The 14,739-nt window shown below is 38.2% G+C and overlaps 1 pseudogene; it reads right to left on the bottom strand.

Annotated features, from left to right (window-relative positions):
- Nucleotides 1–4,588: 4,588 nt before the first annotated feature.
- On the bottom strand, nucleotides 4,589–5,670 carry LOC141497440 (EEIG family member 2 pseudogene; annotated as a pseudogene).
- Nucleotides 5,671–14,739: the final 9,069 nt, after the last annotated feature.

The following is a 14,739-nucleotide window of genomic DNA, read 5'->3' as shown; positions in this document are numbered from 1 at the left end:
GTGTCATCTCATTTAGGAAAATCCTGTACATTAAGGGTTTTCCCTGGGATGGTCTTTAGGATAGGTTTACTATATGTCTATTTCATTAGTGCATTTAAAAAGATTTAATAGATTGTAGATACAAACCAAGGTTGGTAATTGCAACATTTTGGACACCGTGTGTCAGATCTGAGAGTAAAAGGCTGAGAATTTCTTTTTAAGAACAGAAAATTAGCAATAATTTTGTTAGTCGAATAAACAAAAATTAACCCTGAATAAAGGTGCTGCTTCTTCCCATATGGAGCTATTGAGTTAACCGTAGTATCACTTTAACATTAGGGCAGAAGAAAATCATAATCCCATTCATGACTCTTTTTGTTTTGGATGCAGGATCAACCAGAGAAAGAGGACTAGGCACATTTATCATTCTTGATGGCAGGAACAATCATTAGATATTATAAAGATCATGTCAGACTTTCTCAGAAGGCGATGAACTCCAACAGCACCTCACAACATAGTGATCTTACTGTATTCTTCAGACCTCATACTTGAATGGATTTGTATAATCAGAACAGTTTAAAAGCTTTTAACTAATCAATAAAAACATCAATCCACACTATATTGCTCTCTTCCTTACAAGCTTTGAACATGGTTATACCAGGTTTTGCAACAGTGGAAATTCAAACTAGATATTAGAATCCCAAACCTCAGAGCTAGTGACCAACTTGCTCCCAGAGAGACAAGGTGACCTGTAAGGCTAGTACTAAAAACCCATGTCTCCTGACTCTCATTCCATTTTACTAACACTAGAAACACCACCCTGACTCAAATGTCAGAATTTGGAGCTGGATTATTTCTCTGATTAAGACATTCATTGCTATCCTATTTGAGTTTGTTTTCACTGGAGACTGATTGGATATTTACTCCTTCAAGCTCCCTAGCATTAGGTTAAATTTAAAGGTTCTTGGGTGTTCTCAGTTGTGGTTCTGAATCCTAGCTCAGATACTGAGTACGTGATCTTGGTTATGCCAACTCTTGGGCCTCAGTTTCCTCATCCATAAAATGAGGGAAAAATTCTAAGGTTTCTGCCAATTCTACATAAAAACAAAACATTGTTAGAAGAAACTGATTTAGTTATTAACATTATTATTTATGTGTCCTTGGAATGGGGTAAAATGATAGATTTCAGTGTTTGGGATTTACACTGTCCTGCTAGAACGTCTGCCAGATAAGAAAGAGGATTTCAGGTGCTCTTTCATATCTTTTCTGATTTGGAGGAACCACATTTAGCCTTGTGAAAATGGGTGTTCTAATTGATCTCTGCAGATGTACTTCTCTGAAACAAATAATTCTAGTTTTTTCCTTCATCTTTGATAATGTCTTTCTCCAACATTTTGAAATATAATTACATTCTTTCAGAATATATTAATGTCCTTCGTTGGGACAGAATCAGAAAGAAATAAAAAATATTTCATTATTTCAGATTTCTAAAGAGTCTTTGGTTCTAAGTACTTAACATATGTTTTTTGATAGTCAAAAATCTATCAAAACTGAAACTGATTCTTAGAATTAGATCTTCTAATTATAAATCAGAATAAAAATTAGACTTGAGGCTTCAAATATACTATGGCTACTGTGATGTTCTGAGGCAAATGAAACTCTAAGTGAATCAAACTAGTAAAGAAATAAAGATATTTAATCAGACATTAAATAATACAAAACTTTTAGCAAGACTGGAAACATTTTTTGATTGTTTTTGCTTTTTAAATCCAGGAATGCAATAGTAATGAAACATGAAAGAGAAATAAAATGATGTTAACGGACTCTTGTTGAAATCAGATCTAAAGACACTTACAAATGCTTTTTACCTCTTCTAATTAATGCCTATATCTGTTAAAATATTTTCTAACTTAAATTGGATTCAAGATCAAGATTTATGGGTAGCTTTTGGATTTTTAAAATAAAATTATGATCTTTATTTTTCCCATTTCTTTCCACACTTTCTTATTATTTTAAAATAGTATTGCACTATGGAAATGCATTCTGGCTCTCATCTTCATACAACAAAGCCAACAGATATAACACCAATAAAAATATAACCTAGAAACAATATTTAGGTAATAGAAAAATATGTTTTTAATATTATAACATTAGGAAATAGCTCTTTTTAAATTGATAATTTTGGTTCTCTATTAAAATTGTCCTTTACATTTTTTTTAGGTTTTTGCAAGGCAAACGGGATTAAGTGGCTTGCCCAAGGCCACACAGCTAGGTAATTATTAAGTGTCTGAGACTGGATTTGAACCCAGGTACTGCTGACTCTGGGGCTGGTGCTTTATCCACTACGCCACCTAGCCACCTAGCCACCCCCACCCTTTGCATTTTTTTTACAATGATTTCTACATTATATGGTTTAGTCTATATTCTGTGTTTGGAAATTTTTTTTTATTTTCTAAAATAAACTCTCATGGTGGCTAGGTTGTGGATAGAGCACTGACCCTGGAGTCAGGAGTACCTGAGTTCAAATCCGGCCTCAGACACTTAATAATTACCTAGCTGTGTGGCCTTGGGCAAGTGACTTAACCCCGCTGCCTTGCAAAAAAAAAATAAATAAAAATTAAAAAAAATAAACTCTCCTGGGGCAGCTAGGCAGTGTAGTGGATAGAGCACTGGTCCTGGAGTAAGGAGGACCTGAGTTCAAATCCAGCCTCAGATACTTAATAAATACCTGGTTGTGTGATCTTGAGCAAGTCACTTAAGCCCATTGCCTTACAAAAAACAAAACAAAATTAAAAAATAAACTCTCTTCATACTTGATGATTACCTCTCCAAAAGAATTTCCAAATAATGATCCAGCAAACTCAAACTCTAGTCAATCTAAGTATTCTTCAATAAATATTAACTTTCCTTTTATTTTTAATCTGCACTGGCAGGAAGAATATTCATTTCAAGAGTTTCCTAAACTAATTAAATCACAAGCCGATTTCCGCTTACCCTTCTCCCATCTCATCATCGTCACCACCAAACTGGTCCTGGCCCTATTCTTAAAAATAGCATTGGGTCAAAGTATCATTAAGTAACTGTATAATACATGTATGAACAATGGAATACCAGAAAAAAAATAAATCCCAACATTTGCTGATATAACTTCCCCAAACTTCTAAATACTAGGCTAAAAATAAAACCTGAATATTAAAAATTGTTCTCATTTAAATAAATACTCCCTAATTTAGTTTAAATGAAAATATTTTTGCCAAAAAATTCTATTTGCAAATGCAATATCTAAATGTCTAAGGCACAGTGTTTCCAGTCTGAGAGTTAAAAGGCTAGGAATTACTCCTCAAGAATTAATAATTGTTACAGTGAATAAATGATGCAGAAGGAAAAAGGTGTTCTTTCACATGTATACTGCAGTGTTGAGCACTCCACCCTCCCCAATTAGAAGTGATTAATCTCCATAATTAAGTGGATGTAAGCTATGTAGTCTCTGTATTCTTTGATGTAGTTTTGCTTATCTCCTTTTCTCAAGGCACCTTTGGGCAAGATTAAGGAAAAAAGCTTAGAACCTCACCCCAGAAGAGTGACTGAAGAACAAATCAAAGTCATCAGTGCTGAGGAGAGGTTGGTCTGCTTTGCTCTATCCTGAGTCATATTGGATTCATTTTCCAGGTTCACATAGAGCTGAGCTTTGGTGACAAAGGACACCTGGCTCCATCGAGATGACAATTATACTCTAGCACTCTGAGATTTTTCAACTCAAAACAGTAGATTCCATCATTCTGTGAGCAAAATGAACTCCTAGCTGGACCGAAGTGATCTCACATATTGAATGTTCAATTTAAAAGCCTGCTTAGAAACATTTCCAGATTAGCAGTGGTTGGAACTTTTTCATATCTATTAGCAAATAGGAACAATATCATCTATGAGAATTTCTTTCAATGGTGTTAATCCCACTCACTCACCTTAACTTTTATCTATCTATTTCAGGGCACTGCCGTGTACTTATGTTTGATAAATTTTGAGCTAGCAATAATACATGGCCTGTATATTTAGATCATAGAAAAACATTTTCCCTAAAAACATAATTCCTTATTTTAAATTACATAATGACTGGAAATGGGATGTCAATTTGGTAGTGATATTATAGCTAGTATTTAGTAAGGGTTCCTTGAAAAACTGTATTAATACAAGAAGAATTTATACATTTAGATTCTCACAGTCTATCAGTTAAAGCCAAATTTTAAATATAGTAACTACCATTGATTGTGAATACAGAAATGACACTTAAAATATAAAGGATTTTTTTTCCTTTTCAAGACAAGATGTTTGTAAGTAGAAAGCAATTACTTCACTCATATGTGCATTTGCAATTTATGCCTGCACATGACCCTCACTGTGTAATGACAGTGCCCTGGACTATCATGCAGATGTGTCTTTTCATGGAACAATAGGCACTTTGAGATGAACAAGACAAACCAAAGTTCATTTTCCTTTTTCACAAAAGAAGTGATTTGACCTTAATATTCTGTGTACTTTCTCTCAAGAGTTTAAGGAAAGGGACCAGAAAACCTAATTATCAGCATCTAAGATTTACAGGAAAGTTCCACTTTTAGCGTTTGATCATGACTTGCTCATATGCACCAGATCTCACTCTACTTGGAACGTGATGACTACCCAAAGGTGTACTCCCCCCCAGGATCCACAAATAGCCTCAGGCCTTCTTGTTCTTCTGCACTGGAGAAGTCTGACTTCGCAATTTTCCCCCACAATATCATCTGCATCCACTTTTGTAGCATCAATGAGTTTTAGTTGTGATTGCACAGAATCTTGCTGCACAGGGTGTCTGTTGAGTTTTCTTGATGATCCATCACCATCTTGTTTAATGGGTGTATCAAGATTCAGATCAACTTCTTTCTGCTTAGTGTCATCACACGGCTCTAGGATACTTTCGATTCCTGTTCATGTACTTCCCACTGAAGCATTTCTCTTCTGAAAGAGGTCAGAAAAACTGAATGACCTGGAGTGTCATGGACTATAATCTGATACTTTTGATTGCTGGCTTGCGTCCACAGGCACCAAGTTCATCTGGAACTGAGGCACTCTTTACTGACAGATCTGGCAACCTAAGGTGGATTTTGAGAGTTTGTTCACCTTTTCGATCCTCGTGCAGACATTCAGGTTCTCCAGGAATTGGTATATACATTGATGCAGATGGAGGCCTTTCAAAACATGGGTCACCAGACATGAGCTGCATACTGATCAAGGCTTTAAGAACAGAATTATCCTGTCTTGTAGTTTTGGTATCATAACCTTCTAGTAAGCAGCCAGGAGTGGCACCTCCTGATCCAGCAAACTCTGCTAGATTTAGATCTGCCAAGCCCAACTTTCAATAAACCTTTCCACCTTTTAACTGCTTTCTCAAGAGGCCCTGTAAATGCAAGGATCCAGAACTCCTGTGGCAGCACTTGTACTCATTTTGCACATAAATAAGAACTTCTTTCTCCAGTGAACACAGTTTGCTTGCACCATCTCCCCGGAAGACTCAGCGCTGAAGCTGTCACCTTCCAGCAGCCGCATCTTGCAGAAGAGGATTCCTTTGGCAAAGGGGATGACAAAGGGCACCGAGGAGAGCTCCTCCAGCTCGAGGTCCACTTTGAACTTGACTTTCTTCTTTATCATCAAGAAAGCCATTCGCCGCGCAGGCGGCGGAGAGGAGGGGGCGCGCTAGGGGCGGCCCGGCTGTTCCCTGAGGGCCCCCGATCCTCCTCTCAGCCCCGACCGGTGGTCGCCGGCTCCCCAAGCCCAGACCGGAGGAAGGATGCTGGAGCGACGGCGGAGCCCGGGGCGAGAAGCCCGGGAGAGGCGCCCGCCCACAGAGGGGTCTCAGGCTGGCCCCGGGGCCCCGGCTGCAGCTGGTATTCCCGCGGGTCCTCGATCATATTGCCCGTGTGTGTGTGATCTCTCGATCCAAGCGCCAATCACTGCTGCGGCCAAAGCCGCGGCCGCCCGGAGCGGAGAGGGCCACGGAGGGAGGCGGAAGGGTAGCGGGGCCAGTGCAGTCCCTCTGTCGCCTCAGCCACCGCCGTCCCAGCCACTAATTTCTTAAATTTATCACACTTTGTTCAACTATTCCCTAAGCAATGAACATCCCCTGAATTTCGAATTCTTTGGCATTCTGAAAAGAGCTACTTTAAATATTTTTTTTTTTTGTAAATTTGGGGTTTTTTCCCCCTCTTTCATAGGATCTCTTTGGGATTACCGACCCGGTAGCGGTATTACCGGATCAAAGGCTCTGGACAGTTTGATTCCTCTTTGAGCATAGTTACAACTTGCTCTCCAGAAACGTTGGATAAGTTCAAAGCCCCACTAACGGCATGTCAGAGTCCTAATTTTTCAACATCCCTTTCCAGCATTAGTAATTTTTGTTTTTTATCTTATTGGACAATCTGATAGGTGTGAGGTTATTAGCTGAGAGTTGTTTTAATTTGCATTGCTCTAGTCAATAATGAGTTAGAGCATTTTTTCTTTTTTATTTAAAGAAAGTTTTTATTTAGAGTTTTACAATTTTTTCCCCCTAATCTTGCTTCCCTCCCATCACGCTCCAACAGAAGGCAGTTTGCTAGTCTTTACATCATTCCCATAGTATGGATTGATCTGAGTTGAATGTGATTAGAGAGAAATCCTTAAGGAAGAAAAATAAAGTATAAGAGATAGCAAAATTACATAATAAGATAACATTTTCTTTTCTAAGTTAAAGGTAATAATCTTTGGTCTTTGTTCAAACTCCACAATTCTTTCTCTGGATACAGATGGTATTCTCCATTGCAGACAGCCCAAAATTGCCCCCGATTGTTGTACTGATGGAATGAGCTAGTCTGTAAAGGTTGATCATCATCCCCATGTTGTAGAGCATTTTTTCATATGATTTTAGACCACTTTCATTTCTTCATCTGATAATTACCTGTTTATAACATTTGACCATTTATCATTTGGGGAATGACTTGTATTTTTCTAAACTTAAGTCAGTTCTCTATATTATTTTATAAATGACTCTTTTATCAGAAGCCCTAACTGTGAACATTTTTTTCCCTTTTTCATTTTATTTGTTCAAAACTTTTTTATTTTAATGTAATCAATATTATCTATTTAAAAATTTTTACTGTTCCCCTTATCCTGACAGATAAACCATTCATTGTTCTCTTAATTGACTTAATTATTTCCTTTTATATCTAAATCCTATACTAATTTCATCTATATATTGGTCTAGTATATGAGATGTTGCTCTATGCCTAGTTTCTGAGGTCTTATTTTCAAGTTTTGCCCTCAGTTTTTGGTATTGTGTTAGCTCTTATTCCAGAAGTTAGAACCTTTGGGTTGATCAAACAGTAGATTATTGTGGTCATTTACTACTGTTTCTGTTGTACCTAATATTTTTCCATTAATTCACTTCTCTATTTGTTAGCCAGTACCAGACAGTTTTTAAGACTGCTGCTTTATAATATAGTGTTTGATCTGGTATAGCTAGGCCACCTTCCTTTGATTTTATTTTTCCCCATTAATTTCCTTGGTATTCTTGATATTTTGTTGCTTCAGATGAATTATGTTACTATTTTTTTTTCTTGCTCAGCTTTTTGGTAGTTTTATTAGTATGATGACACTGAATACATTTAATTTAGGTAGAATTGTCATTTTTGTTAAATTAGCTTGGCCTGCCCACGAGGAACTGACATATTAGCAGTTGCTTAGATTTGACTTTATTTGTGTGAAAACTATTTTCTATCTCATATTGTTTCTGGATTTGTTTGGGAAGTAGATTCCAAAGGATTTTATGTTGTATACAGCTTCCTTAAATAGAATATCTCTTCCTATCTCTTGCTGTAGTATCTCTTGAATCTCTTGTTGTTGGTCATATATAGAAATACTGAAGATTTGTGTGAATTTATCTCATATTCTGCTTCTTTGCTAAAGTTATTCATTATTTCAAGGAGATTATCAGTTGATTTTCTAGAATTCTCTAACTATGGTTGCTGGGTTGGTTCTTGTCCTTTGTTATTGAAGAAGAGGAAAATGACATCACTATATGTGAGAAAAATTACAGTGTGTTCAACTGTAGCGTTCAGACCACTATGAGCTCAGAATACTCTATCACAGATAGGATACAAATAGTCTATGTGAACACTTGGGTGACCACTGCCAACTTACATATGTCATGTTTTTGTTGACTTTTTCAAGTCTGCCTTCCTCATAGAGTGCAGCACCTTCACTACTGAAGGCATGAAAAACTGGGTGATCTTGTGCCAGTGTATCCCATGCTATACAACCAATTCTCAAATTCTTAAGAGAGACCTTCAGGATGTCCCAGTATCACTTCTTCTGACCACCTTGAGAGTACTTGCCTTGTGTGTCTCCATAAAAAAGTAAGCATACTTCTGGCATTCTAACTCCGTGGCCAGTCCAATGTGGTTGTATTCTGTAGTACTTTTGGAATGCTAGGCAGTTTAACTCAAGAAAGAACCTCAGTGTCTGGTATCCAATTTAAGTTGACGTGATTCAGTTTCTTGATATGTTGTTGTATTGTCCAGGTTTCACAGGCATACAGCAATGAAGTCATCACAACAGCTCTGTAGACCTTTAGTTTAGTAGTTAGTCTAATGTCACTTTAAGCACATTCTTTTGGAGCCTCCCAAACACTGAGTTAACTCTGGCAATGTGTGCATCGACCTCATTGTCAATGTGTACCTGGAAAGATGTGTACCTCCCTGGAAAAATATATACCTGCCAAGGTAAACGAACTTATCCACAGTATTAATAACTGCTGCATTTGCTGTAATGAATGGTCCCACATATAGATGGTATAGTGCTGGCTGATGAAGTACCTATGTTTTCTTGGTGTTAATTGCTAGACCAAAATTAGCACAAGCAGCTGAGAATTGATCCATATTTTGTTGCATCTCTGTTTCAGAGGCTGCATTGAGTGTACAATCATCTGCAAACAGAAGATCATGCACCAATACTCATTTCACTTTAGTCTTGGGTTGTAGCCTCTTTGCAAGTTGAAGAATTTGTTGGTAACTGACCTGAAGGTCATATTTAGTCTAGTTGAAGGCATTTGATAACATGGCTGAAAACATCTCGCTAAAAAGTATGGGAGCAAGGACACATCCATATCTCACTGCACTGATGATCAGGAAATCTGGAGAGCATAGACTACTATCCAGAACCCAGGCAAACATGCCATCATGGAACTGACTTACAATACTGATGAACTTCCCCAGGCACACAAATTTTGACATAATTTTCCAGAAATCCTCATGATTTATGGTATCAAAGACCTTGATAAGATCTATAAATATTGTATACAGACCTCTGTTCTGTTCCTGGCATTTTATCTGGAGTCGTCAGACAGCAAATACCATGTCAACTTTTCCTTGACCCTTTCTGAAGTCACACTGTTACTTGGAAGGAGCCTAATGGCATTCAAAACTTTTTATTCAGCTGGAACTTCAGCTAGGGACTAATTGACTTCAACTTGAGGTAAATGATCAGTGGCTTCTGCACTGATTGATGGTCTGTTAAGAACACCAGTGTTTAACCCATCCCTTTAGGATAATGGCCCTGTCATTAGTCAATGTGGATCCATCATTACTGAGTGACTGACATGCACCATATGTCTTTGGCACATAGATAGCCTTCAGGGCATCATAAAAGTACTTTGGTTTCTTACTATCTACATAAAACTGAATTTCACCTGCCTTTTTCCTGTACCAAGTATCCTGGATCTCTTGAAGTATTGCTTTCATTATACTTTTGATGGAATTAAATGATGCCTTTTTAAAAATGGATGAACTAGACACTTCAGGGGTGGAGACAAGATGGCGGCAAGAGAAGAGTCTCTCCTGGATGCTCTCACTGAAAATTATGACTCTAACTAAATTTTCAACAGACAGAACTCTGTTCCATGGGATTAGAGGTATGGCCACACCAGAGTGAAGAAACTTCAGCCTCCAAGGAACAGCCCCAGAGTGCCTGGGAGCCATGGCTCTTGGCAGCAAAAGCAGTTTACTGACCTGCACCCCATGGAGAACAAAGCACAACTTGGAAGATCAGCAGGGAGACATCTGCTAGAATGAGCATGAAGCCCAGGCCCTGAGTGTGGTCTTGGCACTCAGTGCACTTAGCATGGCCATGATACTGTCAGCAACCCAGATCCAAGAAACAGAAATAACCCTGTGGAGCTGGCAAGCAGGAGCATCTGGGCAGCTGCACCCTGAGTGCTCAGCCCACTGAAGGTAAGGGAGTGGAGGGAGATTTCCAAAGGTCTGTCCTCTGTCCCTGGAATAGAACTCTGGGGCTCTGACCACATTCAGATTCTGATCGCAGTCTAGGCCCCCTCCATAGAACAGGGACCTTCCCTCCTCAGCCCTGAGTGCAGGGTTGCACTTGTGATCATTCATAGAATAAGAGAGCAGTCAGAGCCTCACATACTGAAGTCATTGGGGGTGTGTCTCAATAAAACTCAGAAGCTCAGGAAGCATCCCAAAACCAGGTACAGACTGGGGAAATGAGTACAGAAAAAAAGGAACCTGACCATTGACAAATACTTTGTCTATGACCCCAAGGAGGATCAAAATGCTCAATCTGAAGATGAGGAAGTACAAGCTTCTGCATCTAAAGACTCCAAGAAAAATGGAAGTTGGGCTTAGTCTATGACAGAGCTCAAAAAAGATTTTGAAAATCAAGTAAGGGAGATAGAAGAAAAATTGGGAAAAGAAATGAGAGAGATGCAGGAAAAACATGAAAACAAAGTCATCAGCTTAGTCAAAGAGATACCAAAAGTGCTCAAGAAAATAGAATGTTAAAAACCAGATTAGGTCAAAAAGTTATTGAGGAGGAGAATGCTTTAAAAAGCAAAATTGGTCAAATGGAAAAGGAGATGAGAAAGTTCTCTAAGAAAAAAATTCTTCAGATGTAGAATGGAGCTAAAGGAAGTTGATGAATTTATGAGAAATCAAGACACTACTTCAACACCAAAGAATGAGAAATTAGAAGAAAATGTGAAACATTTCATTGAAAAAACAGTTAATCTGGAAAACAGATACAGACAAGATAATTTAAAAACTATTGGGATACCTGAAAGTCATGATCAGGAAAAGAGCCTTGACCTCCCTTTTAAAGAATTTCTATAGGAAAATTGCCCTGTTATCCTAGAAGCAGAGGGCAAAATAGAAATTGAGAGAATCCACTGATGTCCCCTAGAAGGAGATCCCAAAAAAACAACACCCAGAAATATTACAGCCAAGTCCCAGAACTCCCAAGACAAAGAGAATATATTACAAGCAGCCAGAACGACACAATTCAAATATCATGGAGCTGCAGTCAGGATCACACAAGACTTAACAGAAATTGCATTAAAGGCTCCTAGGGCTTGGAATATAATATTCTGGAAGGCAAAAGAGCTTGGAATGCAACCAGGAATCAACTACCCAGCAAAACTGAACATCCTCTTCCAGGGGAAAAGATGAACTTTCAATGAAACAGGGGAATTTAAAATGTTCCTGTTTAAAATGACCAGAGCTGAACAGAAAGTTTGACTTTCAAGTACAGGACTCAGGTGAAGCATAGAGAGTGGAGAAAAGGTAAATTATTAGAGACTTAATGATGAAAAACTACATATGGTTCTGCATAGAAAAATGATACTGATAATACTCATATGAACCATCTCATTTAATAGAGCAGGTAGAAGGAGCTTTTATAGATGGAGCACAGGAAAGAGCTGAATTTGAAGATACAATATATTGTAAAAATGGAGTTGATGGCTAAAAGGGAAATGTACCTGGAGTAAGAAAGGAGAGGTGGAATAGGTTAAGATATTTCATATAAAATACTTTTTTGCAATGAGCTTTTGCAATAATATGGAAGGGGGGGAAGGCAAGGGGGAATGAGGGAACCTTCACTCTCATCAGAAATGGTTCAGAGAACAAACAGCATACATATTCAATAGGGTACAGACAACTAGAGTAAAAAGGAGGGAAGGAGGAGGGTGAAGGAGGGATGTATGTGATAGAGGAGAGGGTAGGTAATAGAAGAGAATAGTCAGATATAACACATTTTCTTTTTTTTTTTTTTTTACTTTGTCCAAAGTGGTGGGATTGGGCAGTCTCTCAGGGACCATGGGGTTGGGTGCCTGCTGGGTCTCCGCGGTGGTATGTGGGCTTGGGGCCCCTTGGCCCTAGGGCCAATGCTCCGTCTGCTGCACCACTCAGTAAGTAACTTCTGTGATGGACTTATGATAAAGAATGTGATCCACCTGAGGCAGAACTGATGGTATCAGAATGCAGACTGAAACGAATTTTTTTCTTTTTCTTTTACTTTATTTTTCATGAAATTCTATATTTTTGTGGGGGGAGGGGGTATCATGTTTATTCTTAAACAAGAATACTTTAATAATGTATAAATAAAGTCATATTAACCATAAAAAAGACACTAGGAGGAATGGGAATTGATGGAAGCATGGAAGGATCTGCATGAACTAAGGCTAAGCAAAATGTGCAGAACAAGGAAAAATTGTATACCCTAACAGCAACAGGGGGGTGATCATCATCTTTGATGGACTTGCTCATTCCATCAGTGCAACAATCAGAGATTATTTTGGGCTATCTGCAATTGAGAATACCATTTGTATCCAGAGAAAGAATTGTGGAGTTTGGACAAAGACCCAAGACTATTACCTTCAGTTAAGAAAAAAACATTATCTTATGTAATTTTGCTATCTCTTATACTTCATTTTTCTTCCTTAAGGATATGGTTTCTCTCTCTCATCATGTTAAACTTAGATTAATGCATACCATGGAAACAATGCAAAGACTAACAGACTGTGTTCTGTGGGGGGGGGGTGGGGGGAGGGAAGCAAGAATAGGGGTAAATTTGTAAAATTCAAAATAAATAGAATCTTTCATTGAAAAAAAATGGATGAACTATCTTGCTGGTAAACCCTGTGGAGTTCTCATTTCACATTTAGCAGCTTCTGTATTTCCTTACCATTGTTTCACCAAATCAGTCTTGCTGTTTGTTAGTGTTCGGACCCAGGTGAGAAAATGCATTGCTGTACAGCAGATCTCTGAATATGCCCAATATTTTTCTGCTCCACTGCTGCAAATTGTGTATGTTCATTCAGTTTTCCCCTCCAACAAACTGCTCCTGCTCAGAAAGACACCCTAATCTCTTGACAATAATCCTTCTAGTAGTCATTTTGCCTTGGAGTTGCCACTTTGGTTTATTGTGTATATTTATCTTGGAGAGGATGATTTTGTGTTCAGTCCAACACTCTGAACCACTTAGTGTCTTTGTCATTCTCACATCCTGTCCATCTCTTCTCCTTATGATCACATAGTCTATTAGATGCCTATGCTTGCTACAAGAGTGCATCCAGGAAGCTTTATTGTGTTTTGGTAAATAGAAGACAATATTTGTGATGAAAAGTTCATGAAATGCACAAGTCTTCAGTATTTGGTCATCATTATTGTTGCTGTTTTTAGCTCCATTCTTCCAAAGGACTCCCTGCCATGTCTGATAATCTGAGCCTTCTCTAGCTTTAAGTCATTTAGAATTTTAAATTTATCCTCTTTATCTACATTGATGATAAGGGTCTCCAGGTCTTCATAAAATTTTTATTTGACTTCATCAGTGTTCATCATGGTAGGAGCATAGGTACTGATAATGGTGGCCTTACATTTTCCTGGAAGTAGCAATCTCATTGTCATTAATCTGTTGTTCATTCATTTTGCTAGGCATTCTAGAATGTTGACTAGATTACTTTTGATTGCCAAACCCACTGCAGGTTTACAATACTCCCTTTAACTATGGCCACTGCATAAAAATGTTTATCCAGCTCTGATTTCATTTAGCTGGCCTTCATTTGCCAGCTTTGTTTCACTCAGGGCTGCCATTTGTTTAAAATACCTGCTGAGTTCTCTTGCAACAAGAGTGGTTCATCTTTCAGAATTATTTGATCTTGAGGTTTTTATAAGCATATGCATGTTCCATGTACTCATGGCGAGTGGAATCATATTTGTTGCAGGTTTTTTTATTTTTTTATGTGTGTGTGTGTGTGTGTGTGTGTGTGTGTGTGTGTGTGTGTGTGCCTGGACTGCCCTGTGGGATCCTCACCTGCCCTGGTTTTCAGGCCAAGGTTTGATAAGGATATAAATTTTAGGGCATCTTTTCTAGCCCTGTCCTCACAGGAGGGGAGCAATACAGTCTTTAAAAGGGCTGATCAGTCATTGAGGGGGCTGTTGAATCCCCCTGCTGCTTTTAGTGGGGAAATGACTCTATCACCTGGCTTGCCTGTGTGCAGGGATAGAAAACAAATTTTGTCAAAAGTCTTTTTAACATTTATTGAGGTAATCACATGCTTTCCTTTAATTTTCTCATTGATAAAATCAATTATTTTATTGTTTTTCTAATATTGAACCTTCCCTGCCTATAAAACTACAGGTCTAAATACTAACCAATCATGGTGTATTATCTCAATAATCACTTGTAATCTCTTTGCTAAATTTTTTTTTGTTTTGTTTTTTGCAAGGCAATGGGATTAAATGGCTTGCTCAAGGCCACACAGCTAGGTAATTATTAAACATCTGAGGTCAGATTTGAACTCAGGTACTCCTGACTCCAGGGCCAGTGCTCTATTCACTATGCCACCTAGCTGCCCTCTTTGCTAAATTTTTAAAAAAAGTTTTTGCATCAATTTCCATTAGAGAT

The sequence above is a fragment of the Macrotis lagotis genome, chromosome X (genome assembly GCF_037893015.1).
Source record: "Macrotis lagotis isolate mMagLag1 chromosome X, bilby.v1.9.chrom.fasta, whole genome shotgun sequence".
In the NCBI taxonomy this organism is placed as follows: Eukaryota; Metazoa; Chordata; class Mammalia; order Peramelemorphia; family Peramelidae; genus Macrotis; species Macrotis lagotis.
This window is presented reverse-complemented; position numbering and strand designations above follow the sequence as displayed.